This window comes from Salmo salar, unplaced genomic scaffold, assembly GCF_965601325.2.
Source record: "Salmo salar unplaced genomic scaffold, fSalSal1 ptg000974l, whole genome shotgun sequence".
Taxonomy (NCBI): Eukaryota; Metazoa; Chordata; class Actinopteri; order Salmoniformes; family Salmonidae; genus Salmo; species Salmo salar.
In genome coordinates this window covers 704,979-718,955 of record NW_027675573.1, presented here as the reverse complement: position 1 = coordinate 718,955, position 13,977 = coordinate 704,979, and the positions used below count along the sequence as shown (strand labels likewise).

Here is a 13,977-nt window from a genome sequence, read left to right as displayed (position 1 = left end):
CACAGGACGGACACACACAGGACGGACACACACAGGACGGACACACACAGGACGGACACACACACACAGGACGGACACACACACACAGGACGGACACACACACACAGGACACACACACACACACACACAGGACGGACACACACACACACACACAGGACACACACACACACACACACAGGACACACACACACACACAGGACACACAGGACACACAGGACACACACACACACACACACACAGGACACACACACACACACACAGGACACACACACACACACACAGGACACACACACACACACACAGGACACACACACACACACACTGGACACACACACACACACACTGGACACATACACACACACTGGACACACACACTGGACACACACTTACTGGACACACACACTGGACACAAACACTGAAAATGTTCTTACCACGCTTGACCGTGTGTGTGTGTGTGTGTCCTGTGTGTCTTTTTGTCCAGTTTGTGTGTGTGTGTGTGTGTCCAGTGTGTGTGTGTTTGTGTCCAGTGTGTGTGTGTTTGTGTCCAGTTTGTGTGTGTGTGTGTTTTTGTCCAGTGTGAGTGTGTGTGTGTGTCCAGTGTGTGTGTGTCCAGGTGTCCAGTGTGTATATATGTCCTGTGTGTGTGTGTGTGTGTGTGTGTGTGTGTGTGTGTGTGTGTGTGTGTGTGTGTGTGTGTGTGTGTGTGTGTGTGTGTGTGTGTGTGTGTGTGTGTGTGTGTGTGTGTGTGTGTGTGTGTGTGTGTGTGTGTGTGTGTGTGTGTGTGTGTGTTCAGGTGTATCCCTCAATGACTGTCTGTTTTTCTGCTTACCGCTACAGTGTGGAACATGGTGGAGAGAACAGAATGAAACCTGGGATTAGAAAATGTGAGTTGACTGCTGTGAAGAATATGACTAAGAATAAGTCTTAATTCAAGTTAAGTCAAAGTCAAAGACCACCATCATTACTGACTTGGTCATATTAAATATCAGCTGTAGTTCTACAGAAGCAAAAATCAGGGACACCAACGTTTACAAAGACTTGATATGACAGTGTGTGTGTGTAATTATTGTGAATAAGTGTGTATTATATTACCATACAGTATAACATATGATCATTCAACAAGTCTCAAGTTACCTTAACTTCTCCTTTTGATACCTAGAAACATCTACATTAAATGAATTAGTGAAAAGTGAGTTAACATTCTAATGTGAATGATGATGATTTCTAATATTGTGTCTGGTTTCATCCATCAGATGTCTGTGATCTCACACTGGACCTAAACACAGTAAACAGACTCCTCTCTCTGTCTGAGGAGAACAGAAAGGTGACATGTAGGAGAGAGAAGCAGCCGTATCCTGATCACCCAGAGAGATTTGAGGACTGTAGACAGGTGCTGTGTAGAGAGGGTCTGACTGGGCGCTGTTACTGGGAGGTAGAGTGGAGTGGGGGGGCTGTTATAGGAGTGACATATAAAGGAATCAGCAGGAGAGGAAGGGGTGATGACTGTTGGCTTGGATACAATGACAAGTCCTGGAGTCTGTTCTGCTCTGACAACAGTTACTATGCCAGGCACAAAAATCATCTCACTACCATAGACGTCCCCTCCTCCAGCTGGTATAATAATAACTCCACTACCATAGACGTCCCCTCCTCCAGCTCCCACAGAGTAGGAGTGTATCTGGACTGGTCAGCCGGCACTCTGTCCTTCTATAGAGCCTCCTCTGACACACTGACCCACCTGATCACATTCACCTCCACATTCCCTGAGCCCCTCTATCCAGGATTTGGGGTTTATTATATTGGCGACTCAGTGTCCCTGAAATAATAACTGGACACACACACACACACACACACACACACACACACACACACACACACACACACACACACACACACACACACACACACACACACACACACACTGGACACACACACACAAACACATTCTGGACACACACACACATACACAAACACATTCTGGACACACACACACACACACTGGACACACACACACACACACTGGACACACACACACACACACTGAACACACACACACACACTGGACACACACACACACTGGACACACACACACACTGGACACACACACACACTGAACACACACACACACACACTGAACACAAACACACACTGAACACAAACACACACTGAACACACACACACTGGACACACACACACTGGACACACACACACTGGACACACACACACACTGGACACACACACACACTGGACACACACACACACACTGGACACACACAAATACATTCTGGACACACACACACATACACAAACACATTCTGGACACACACACACTGGACACATACACACACACTGGACACACACAAACACACACTGAACACACACACACACTCAACACACACACACTGATCACAGACACTGGACACACATACACTCACTGGACACACACACACACACACACTGGACACACACACACACACACACTGGACACACACACACTGAACACACACGAACACACACACACACACACTCTGAACACACACACACACACACCTGGAAACACACACACTGAAACACACACACACACACACTCAATGGACACACACACATACTCACTGGACACACACACACACACACACACACACACACACACACACACACACACACACACACACACTGAAACACACACACACACTGGACACAGACACACACACTAGGCACACACACACACGCTGGCCACCCACTCAAACTGGACAAACACCCATACACACACACACTCACTCAAACGGACATACAAACACACTGGAAACACACTGGACACACACACACACACACTGGACACACACACACACTGGACACACACACACACTGGACACACACAAACACACTGGACACACACACACACACACACACACACACACACACACACACACACACACACACACACACACACACACACACTGGACCCACTAGATAAACACACACACTGGACACACACACTCACTGGACACACACTGACACACACACTGACACACACACGCTTGACACAAACACACTGGATACACACACACAAACACACTGGATACAGATACACACACACACACACACACACACACACACACACACACTGGATACACACACACACACACACACACTGGATACACACACACACACACACTCTGGACACACACACACACACTGACACACATAACACTGAAACACACACAATTGACAAACACACACTGGAAGATGACACGTGTTAAATCAGTTTCTGGACCACAGGTTCTAGAACAGCTTCTATCCCAGTTCTATCTGCCTGTTAAATCAGTTTCTGGACCACAGGTTCTAGAACAGCTTCTATCCCAGTTCTATCTGCCTGTTAAATCAGTTTCTGGACCACAGGTACTAGAACAGCTTCTATCCCAGTTCTATCTGCCTGTTAAATCAGTTTCTGGACCACAGGTTCTAGAACAGCTTCTATCCCAGTTCTATCTGCCTGTTAAATCAGTTTCTGGACCACAGGTTCTAGAACAGCTTCTATCCCAGTTCTATCTGCCTGTTAAATCAGTTTCTGGACCACAGGTTCTAGAACAGCTTCTATCCCAGTTCTACCTGCCTGTTAAATCAGTTTCTGGAGCACAGGTTCTAGAACAGCTTCTATCCCAGTTCTATCTGTCTGTTAAATCAGTTTCTGGACCACAGGTTCTAGAACAGCTTCTATCCCAGTTCTATCTGCCTGTTAAATCAGTTTCTGGACCACAGGTTCTAGAACAGCTTCTATCCCAGTTCTATCTGCCTGTTAAATCAGTTTCTGGACCACAGGTTCTAGAACAGCTTCTATCCCAGTTCTATCTGCCTGTTAAATCAGTTTCTGGACCACAGGTTCTAGAACAGCTTCTATCCCAGTTCTATCTGCCTGTTAAATCAGTTTCTGGACCACAGGTTCTAGAACAGCTTCTATCCCAGTTCTATCTGCCTGTTAAATCAGTTTCTGGACCACAGGTTCTAGAACAGCTTCTATCCCAGTTCTATCTGCCTGTTAAATCAGTTTCTGGATCACAGGTTCTAGAACAGCTTCTATCCCAGTTCTATCTGCCTGTTAAATCATCAACCTAGAAAAAAGAAACGCACACCTTTAAAGGCGAGGTGCTGGCTAGCGGAGTAGAACACTAGAAAATAAAGGATAAGTTCAAGGAGAGGGGGTACAACAATGATCAGATTAATACTGCCATTGAGAAAATTCAAAACAAAACGAGACATGACCTTTTTCAAGGTCAGTCTCGCAAAAAGACGCATTCTTGCGTTCTCACTACCCGCTACTCAAAGTGCTCTGAACAAATTAAAGGAATCGTTCACAAACATTGGCACATTCTGAAATATGATGATAGTCTCGTTAATGTGTTTTCTGACCTTCCCCTGGTCGTATTCTCGCGGGGAAGAAATCTCAGAGACCAATTGGTACACTCTGATTTACCACCCCAAGATATTCCTGAACAACGTCTATTTGCGCCCATACTGGATGGAAATTACAAGTGTAATGGCTGTGCTCAATGTAATGGCACTTATAAATGTAGATCCTTCAAACACCCCCAAACAGGGAAATCTATCCCAATTAAAGGTGTTATTACGTGTTCCACTAAGGCAGTTATTTATCTTATCCTTGTCCTTGTGGTAAAAATTATGTGGGTAAAACAAAGCGTGAATTAAAAGTACGTATCTCAGAGCATCGTAGCACCATTAGGTGCAAAAACTTAACTTACCCAGTTGCGGCCCACTTTTTGGAAGCAAACCATCCGATTTCGTCTCTGCGTTATATTGGTATTGAACATGTCACCCTCCCGAGGAGAGGGGGTGACCTTGATAATTTATTGTTGAAACGAGAGGCTGCCTGGATCTTTAATTTAAAGACCCTTGCTCCCTTCGGTCTCAACATAGACTTTGATCTGAAGCCATTCTTGTGATTATTGTGATTTTGCCATTGTAATTGTTTGTTAGATACATTTTAGACTACAAATGCTATGATCGTATGCTATCCATTTGTTTGTCTTTTTGTATGTTCTTTGTATGCCATTTTTTTTTAAATATTTGAGTTAACCAATGATATTAGGCCATACTTGGCCATGATTACAAACACCTGTGTGTCTCTTGACACTATATAAATGACTCATCTCGCAGTGTTTGATGATACCCTGATGAAGACGTTGGTGATTAAATTTTTGCATCTGAGCTCTTAAGAGTGTGCGGCTTTCCTTTATTTTCTAGTGTTCTACTCCGCTAGCCAGCACCTCGCCTTTAAAGGTGTGCGTTTCTTTTTTCTAGAAGATACTCTACACCACCATTATTTAGGGAGGTCACATTGTAGATACACTACACCACCATTATTTAGGGAGGGTAACATTGTAGATACTCTACACCACCATTATTTAGGGAGGTCACATTGTAGATACTCTACACCACCATCTAGAATACAGTAGGACCTCTTTCCATTTGTCCTATTGAAACACACAGAAAACTATAGTATTTAGCCTAAAGCAGCATATGATTTTACAGTAGACTATAGATGTAGGCTACTGTATAGTCACATGGCTCAGTGTTAAAATGTTAGAGCAGCCCATTGGTCTGAACAAATCCTCTTAGTGAATGTCCCTTATTGAGAAAGAATTATCAAAATGTATGAGAATACTGTATTTTGAAATGCAAATACTATTGAGTCTGTAGACAAATTGAAATGTTGATTCGGTCAGTGGATCTGCGTGAGGGATGCATCAAATGAATTAAGGCATTTTGGAGGGGTTGAATGTTGCACCATTGATAAAGCAGATCAACTGAGCTAGGGTTAGAGTAAGGAAGAAAACTACAAAATGGCGCCATATTTGTAGTTCACAACTCTTCTGGTTTCTGTAACAATGTCAGTTGTTGTCTTAAGCCTGACTAACCGATGTCTTTATATAGCCTTGCTACTCTTATTTTCAAATGTATTTTTACTGTTGTTTTATTTCTTTACTTACACACACACACACACACACACACACACACACACACACACACATGCCTTTTTTTTCGCACTATTGGTTAGAGCCTGTAAGTGAGCATTTCACTCTAAGGTCTGTTGCATTCGGCACACGTGACAAATAAACTTTGATTTGATTTGAGACCTATTTATTAACATAAAGTCCACCACTGTAAGAGTCCTCAGTTGTAGTGAGAACATTGTGTCATATGTTTAAGGGGGGTTTCATGACTGTGATTCCAAAATGTTCCAATGCTGAGGAACTGTGTGTCATTTTTTTCCCAGTACGGGAAAATAAAAATGTATGAAATGTCTGCATTCACTACTGTAAGTCGCTCTGGATAAGAGCGTCTGCTAAATGACTAAAATGTAAATGTAAAACTGTAATGGTTTAAATACACCTGGGCTTTCTGTGAAGAACTACAACTCCCTGTTTCACGTTGCATCGCGTCCAGCGACGGCAACCGGAAATGGCGCCGGAATTGTAGTTCTAACCCCTTTGTGGTTTAGTAGAAAGAGGAGGAAGGGAAGCGCTACTAAGGTACACAATAATAAATGTTGGTAGACAGAAGGTGCTCTTTGGTAAAAGGGGTGAGTTGGTCATCAAAAAGAAAGGAGGACCAAGGCACTCTTCATATAATTGATTAAAATGCCTTTATTAGTATGGCAGGTTCAATAGAAACAATGTTTTTGTTTAGAATAATTATTTATTAAATGTGCTACTTTGACCCCACCATGGCCTCCAGTCTCCCCTCTCCTGCAAAGTGATTTTATCTGAAATGACAAGGCTTGATCTCTGAATGTGTTTCTCTGTAGGCTACATACTGAAACCTTAAAGCTACAATCCTTAGTTACTAATTCCATTATTGGACGGTTAAATTTTGCGGGTGCCAGGCAGGATCAGCTGCAGAAGTTATTAATTTATTTAAAGATGACAATGGTGATCTAGATATTCACATGACAATATTTACACAATAATCTACATTGATGATGGTGATCTAGATATTTAAATTACAATATTTGCAAAATAATCTAAATTGAGTTGCCTAGTTAAATAAAGGTTAAATAAAATATATTTACAAACTCCACAACTAACAGGTCAATGAAAAGACAATACTTTGGAGGAAGCAAACCTGTCTATTCCATTAGACTCTTGGGGTATATCAGGCTCAAGTCAGGTTCTCCTCACCATCACATCAATAGTAAATGACATGCAACAATGGCCTGTATCACATCTAACAATTAAACAGAAATGTGCTTCTTTCAACCCCTAAAGAGCAATAACACATACCATTATAAACAAAGGGCAGGAATACAATGAGATCAATTAAAAAGCAATGGACATATTAAAAACAACATACCATCAGCCTCATTCATCTGTTCCTCCATCAATATCACCATCGTTGTTGTAGTCATCACCCTCAGCCTCATTCATCTATTCCTCCATCAATATCACCATCGTTGTTGTAGTCATCACCCTCAGCCTCATTCATCTGTTCCTCCATCAATATCACCATCGTTGTTGTAGTCATCACCCTCAGCCTCATTCATCTATTCCTCCATCAATATCACCATCGTTGTTGTATTCATCACCATCAGCCTCATTCATCTGTTCCTCCATCAATATCACCATCGTTGTTGTAGTCATCACCCTCAGCCTCATTCATCTATTCCTCCATCAATATCACCATCGTTGTTGTAGTCATCACCCTCAGCCTCATTCATCTGTTCCTCCATCAATATCACCATCGTTGTTGTAGTCATCACCCTCAGCCTCATTCATTTATTCCTCCATCAATATCACCATCGTTGTTGTAGTCATCACCATCAGCCTCATTCATGTATTCCTCCATCAATATCACCATCGTTGTTGTAGTCATCACCATCAGCCTCATTCATCTATTCCTCCATCAATATCACCATCGTTGTCATCGTCATCGTCGACATCATAATAGTCATCCTCCTCCTCTTCATAGTTTCTGCCCTCAAAAAAAGCCCTTCTGAACGATTCACATTGTCCTTCTGCATGCTGTATCTCATCAAGCTTTCCAGCAAGGACAGCTCTTTCCCCAAGACAACATCCATCTTGCTCTGTGTAATGTTGTAAGGCCTCCACGATCAGTTCCTGCTCTGTGTAATGTCGTAAGTCCTCCACGATCAGTTCCTGCTCTGTGTAATGTTGTAAGGCCTCCACGATCAGTTCCTGCTCTGTGTAATGTTGTAAGGCCTCCACGATCAGTTCCTGCTCTGTGTAATGTTGTAAGGCCTCCACGATCAGTTCCTGCTCTGTGTAATGTTGTAAGGCCTCCACGATCAGTTCCTGCTCTGTGTAATGTTGTAAGGCCTCCACGATCAGTTCCTGCTCTGTGTAATGTTGTAAGGCCTCCACGATCAGTTCCTGCTCTGTGTAATGTTGTAAGGCCTCCACGATCAGTTCCTGCTCTGTGTAATGTTGTAAGGCCTCCACTATCAGTTCCTGCTCTGTGTAATGTTGTAAGGCCTCCACGATCAGTTCCTGCTCTGTGTAATGTTGTAAGGCCTCCACGATCAGTTCCTGCTCTGTGTAATGTTGTAAGGCTTCCACGATCAGTTCCTGCTCTGTGTAATGTTGTAAGGCCTCCACGATCAGTTCCTGCTCTGTGTAATGTTGTAAGGCTTCCACGATCAGTTCCTGCTCTGTGTAATGTTGTAAGGCCTCCACTATCAGTTCCTGCTCTGTGTAATGTTGTAAGGCCTCCACGATCAGTTCCTGCTCTGTGTAATGTTGTAAGGCCTCCACGATCAGTTCCTGCTCTGTGTAATGTTGTAAGGCTTCCACGATCAGTTCCTGCTCTGTGTAATGTTGTAAGGCCTCCACTATCAGTTCCTGCTCTGTGTAATGTTGTAAGGCCTCCACGATCAGTTCCTGCTCTGTGTAATGTTGTAAGGCTTCCACGATCAGTTCCTGCTCTGTGTAATGTTGTAAGGCCTCCACGATCAGTTCCTGCTCTGTGTAATGTTGTAAGGCTTCCACGATCAGTTCCTGCTCTGTGTAATGTTGTAAGGCTTCCACGATCAGTTCCTGCTCTGTGTAATGTTGTAAGGCCTCCACGATCAGTTCCTGCTCTGTGTAATGTTGTAAGGCCTCCACGATCAGTTCCTGCTCTGTGTAATGTTGTAAGGCCTCCACGATCAGTTCCTGCTCTGTGTAATGTTGTAAGGCCTCCACGATCAGTTCCTGCTCTGTGTAATGTTGTAAGGCCTCCACGATCAGTTCCTGCTCTGTGTAATGTTGTAAGGCCTCCACGATCAGTTCCTGCTCTGTGTAATGTTGTAAGGCCTCCACGATCAGTTCCTGCTCTGTGTAATGTTGTAAGGCCTCCACGATCAGTTCCTGCTCTGTGTAATGTTGTAAGGCCTCCACGATCAGTTCCTGCTCTGTGTAATGTTGTAAGGCCTCCACGATCAGTTCCTGCTCTGTGTAATGTTGTAAGGCCTCCACGATCAGTTCCTGCTCTGTGTAATGTTGTAAGGCCTCCACGATCAGTTCCTGCTCTGTGTAATGTTGTAAGGCCTCCACGATCAGTTCCTGCTCTGTGTAATGTTGTAAGGCCTCTACGATCAGTTCCTGCTCTGTGTAATGTTGTAAGGCCTCCATGATCAGTTCCTGCTCTGTGTAATGTTGTAAGGCCTCCACGATCAGTTCCTGCTCATGTGAGTAGAACATCTTGGCAGTGAAGACATCATCCTCAATCTACCGCTTCTCTTCACAAAGAGCACCAAGAGCCTTAGCTTGAGGTGCACCTCCCCATCATCCTCTGCTCCTCCTGCTCTCCAGGACCAATCAGTGCTGTCCACCTGCATTGCATCCTCATACACCAGGGCCTGTAGGAGCTGTGAGGACAAACCTCGTCTCCTCAGGTTGTAGTCCTTCACATGTGTTTTTATGCTACTACCGACCGTGGCCTTTTGGACAGGCAGTTGGCAATACCTTGACCATCTATTGATAACAGATAATCAATACCTTGACCATCTATTGATAACAGATAATCAATACCTTTACCATCTATTGATAACAGATAATCAATACCTTGACCATCTATTGATAACAGATAATCAATACCTTGACCATCTATTGATAACAGATAATCAATACCTTGACCATCTATTGATAACAGATAATCAATACCTTGACCATCAATTAGTAACAGATAATCAATACCTTGACCATCGATTGATAACAGATAATCTGTCACAGCTGTCGAAAGGAGTAGACCATAACAACACTGACATTCCTGCCCCAATCCCTAATGGTGTCCAGTGTTGTTCCTACAACATAACAACACTGACATTCCTGCCACAATCCCTAATGGTGTCCAGTGTTGTTCCTAAAACATAACAACACTGACATTCCTGCCCCAATCCCTAATGGTGTCCAGTGTTGTTCCTACAACATAACAACACTGACATTCCTGCCCCAATCCCTAATGGTGTCCAGTGTTGTTCCTACAACATAACAACACTGACATTCCTGCCCCAATCCCTAATGGTGTCCAGTGTTGTTCCTAAAACATAACAACAGTGACAGATGTGACAACATTTCTAATCAATACTGAAATTCTATGCTTAGATTATTGATACAATGGTTTACCTGGAAGAGACTGTGCAATTTCTTCCATTTCCCTTTTTGCCTCTGTTGCAGCTTCTGTTACTGGGGAAACCCTCTATGGCAGAGAGTCCACTACATCAAAACAACAGGAAATGTTAGGAACATCACTAGAGTCAACCAGCATCAAGTAAATGAATAACAATTCCAAGTGTACTAACGTAGCCTCTGGCGTTTTCCCATGGTGGAGAAGTGCATCAGTCAGGAGGTCAATAAGATGGGACGGCCTCATTTCTTTGGTGACCTTCCCAAAGCGCCTCAGATACGACCACAGCCTCTCCATCTGCTCCCCATCTGCCAGTCCAGCACCTTCCACATATCGGGTGTTGAATTTCATCTAGAAATATAAAATCATGTCATACCATGGTAAAAGGGTTATTTGGTTAAAACCTTATAAAATATGAATAAATACCTACTGATAATATTAATGATCCTGTTCAAGTACCTGACATGGCAAGTCATGTCCATCAGCATGGAAACCTGGAACAACCAATCTGGTCCCATGCTTCAATTCAGGAAACTTTCTCTAAAAAGTTATGGACAAAATGTTCATGTTAAAACTATTGTTGGAGAAACTGCTTTTCAAGTGTTAAAGTCAATGAGATCTTGAATAAAAAAGGTTCATTACTTGCACATGTAGCTGCATCTGGCATCAATGTTCTCCATGAAGATGAGGTTGATGTTCTGGCCTCTCATCCCCTCCTTCATCTCTCAGCAGGTTCACTGCATCTGGCATCAATGTCCTCCATGAAGATGAGACTGATGTTCTGGCCTCTCATCCCCTCCTTCATCTCTCAGCAGGTTCACTGCATCTGGCATCAATGTCCTCCATGAAGATGAGGTTGATGTTCTGGCCTCTCATCCCCTCCTTCATCTCTCAGCAGGTTCACTGCATTTGACAAACTACAGAAGAAGTACATCATTATCTGCACTAAATAACTAAATTCAATTTACTAAATTAACTAAATTAATCAACACTGAAATAAAATAATGAAAAAGAAACTGAAAAAAACTCCTTATTACTGCATCCCACCTTTCACCCTTTTTCATGTTCAGGAAGTGAAGCGGGTGGTCATGCTGGCAGGAAACCCCAACACGCCTGTCTCCTACAATTTCCTTGTTTTGGTTTTGGACCTGATGGCATTGCCTGCTTGAAATCCATGGCAACCCTAAAATATCTATAATAATATAAAGTACAATACAAGTATTATGTACTGAAATGCTTCCTTGCAGGTTAACCTCTTGACAATGCAACAACAATAGAACAAGTCAGTAGCTAAGTTAATAAAAAGAGTACTACAATAGTAATAAACCCTTCATTCATCAGTATCCTGAACATAGCTGGGTGTTTCTGGGATAGAGGGTTGATATAAAAGTCAGTACTACAATAGTAATAAACCCTTCATTCATCAGTATACTGAACATAGCTGGGTGTTTCTGGGTTGATATAAAAGTCTATATATTCAGCAATAAAAGTCTATATATTCAGCAATACAGTAAGATTCTGAGACACAATCACTTGCTATTGGTCAGCCGCAGGGAACCGCCCACGTCTCTGAGACACAATCACTTCCTATTGGTCAGCTGCAGGGAACCGCCCACGTCTCTGAGACACAATCACTTCCTATTGGTCAACCGCATATATATCTATATTTCTAGAGCTTGATTTTTAACCATTTGTAAGGTTAAGCTGATAAAAAAGGTCTGGTTCTGAATTGTGAAAAGGAAGCTACATCCCTACGTATCAGAGTCTGTATAGTTTCTGACTCCAACTGAGGTTCCCAATGTGAGGGGTTTGGAAATAGTATCTGAGGAAAATCTGTTTCATATTCACAATGATCTGATAACTTCAATCTTCTATGATAGACGTGTAGATCCCCTCCGGAGCTCCTCCCAGTCTACCTGTTTAGGAGTTGGTATGAAAGTCAGTCCACCTGTTTAGGAGTTGGTATGAAAGCCAGTCCACCTGTTTAGGAGTTGGTATGAAAGTCAGTCCACCTGTTTAGGAGTTGGTATGAAAGTCAGTCCACCTGTTTAGGAGTTGGTATGAAAGTCAGTCCACCTGTTTAGGAGTTGGTATGAAAGTCAGTCCACCTTTTTAGGAGTTGGTATGAAAGTCAGTCCACCTGTTTAGGAGTTGGTATGAAAGTCAGTCCACCTGTTTAGGAGTTGGTATGAAAGTCAGTCCACCTGTTTAGGAGTTGGTATGAAAGTCAGTCCACCTGTTTAGGAGTTGGTATGAAAGTCAGTCCACCTGTTTAGGAGTTGGTATGAAAGTCAGTCCTCTTTCTAGAACCTCACTCTCGGCTTGGTTGAGCCCAATGGGACATTGCTGGTCAAGACCTCAAATGGGTTGTGAAGTAGTATGGACATATTGATGGAACAAGGTCACTAAACTGGTGGTTAGACAGGGTAGATCCAAGAGCCTCTGCTGTCATCTAGAGGGGGTTTCTCTGTACTGCTTGACACATGGAGACTCAGTGGAGGCCCAAGGCAAGTGCTCAAAGTAGACTAGTGGTTAGAGTGGTGGGTCAGTAACTGGTATGGTCTGATAGACTAGTGGTTAGAGTGGTGGGTCAGTACCTGGTATAGTCAGATAGACTAGTGGTTAGAGTGGTGGGTCAGTAACTGGTATGGTCAGATAGACTAGTGGTTAGAGTGGTGGGTCAGTAACTGGTATGGTCAGATAGACTAGTGGTTAGAGTGGTGGGTCAGTAACTGGTATGGTCAGATAGACTAGTGGTTAGAGTGGTGGGTCAGTAACTGGTATGGTCAGATAGACTAGTGGTTAGAGTGGTGGGTCAGTAACTGGTATGGTCAGATAGACTAGTGGTTAGAGTGGTGGGTCAGTAACTGGTATGGTCAGATAGACTAGTGGTTAGAGTGGTGGGTCAGTAACTGGTATGGTCAGATAGACTAGTTGTTAGAGTGGTGGGTCAGTAACTGGTATGGTCAGATAGACTAGTGGTTAGAGTGGTGGGTCAGTAACTGGTGTGGTCAGATAGACTAGTGGTTAGAGTGGTGGGTCAGTAACTGGTATAGTCAGATAGACTAGTGGTTAGAGTGGTGGGTCAGTAACTGGTATGGTCAGATAGACTAGTGGTTAGAGTGGTGGGTCAGTAACTGGTATGGTCAGATAGACTAGTGGTTAGAGTGGTGGGTCAGTAACTGGTATGGTCAGATAGACTAGTGGTTAGTGGTGGGTCAGTAACTGGTATGGTCAGATAGACTAGTGGTTAGTGGTGGGTCAGTAACTGGTATGGTCAGGTAGACTAGTGGTTAGAGTGGTGGGTTAGTAACTGGTATGGTCAGATAGACTAGTGGT

The 13,977-nt window shown here is 43.3% G+C and overlaps 1 long non-coding RNA gene across 1 annotated transcript; it reads left to right on the top strand.

The window, feature by feature from the left end:
* The first annotated feature begins 681 nt into the window (after positions 1-681).
* LOC145877356 (uncharacterized) lies at positions 682-6,740 on the top strand. The gene is made up of 2 exons (XR_014391664.1): positions 682-884; positions 1,254-6,740. It is a non-coding gene; the product is annotated as an uncharacterized LOC145877356 (long non-coding RNA).
* The last annotated feature ends 7,237 nt before the right edge of the window (positions 6,741-13,977 follow it).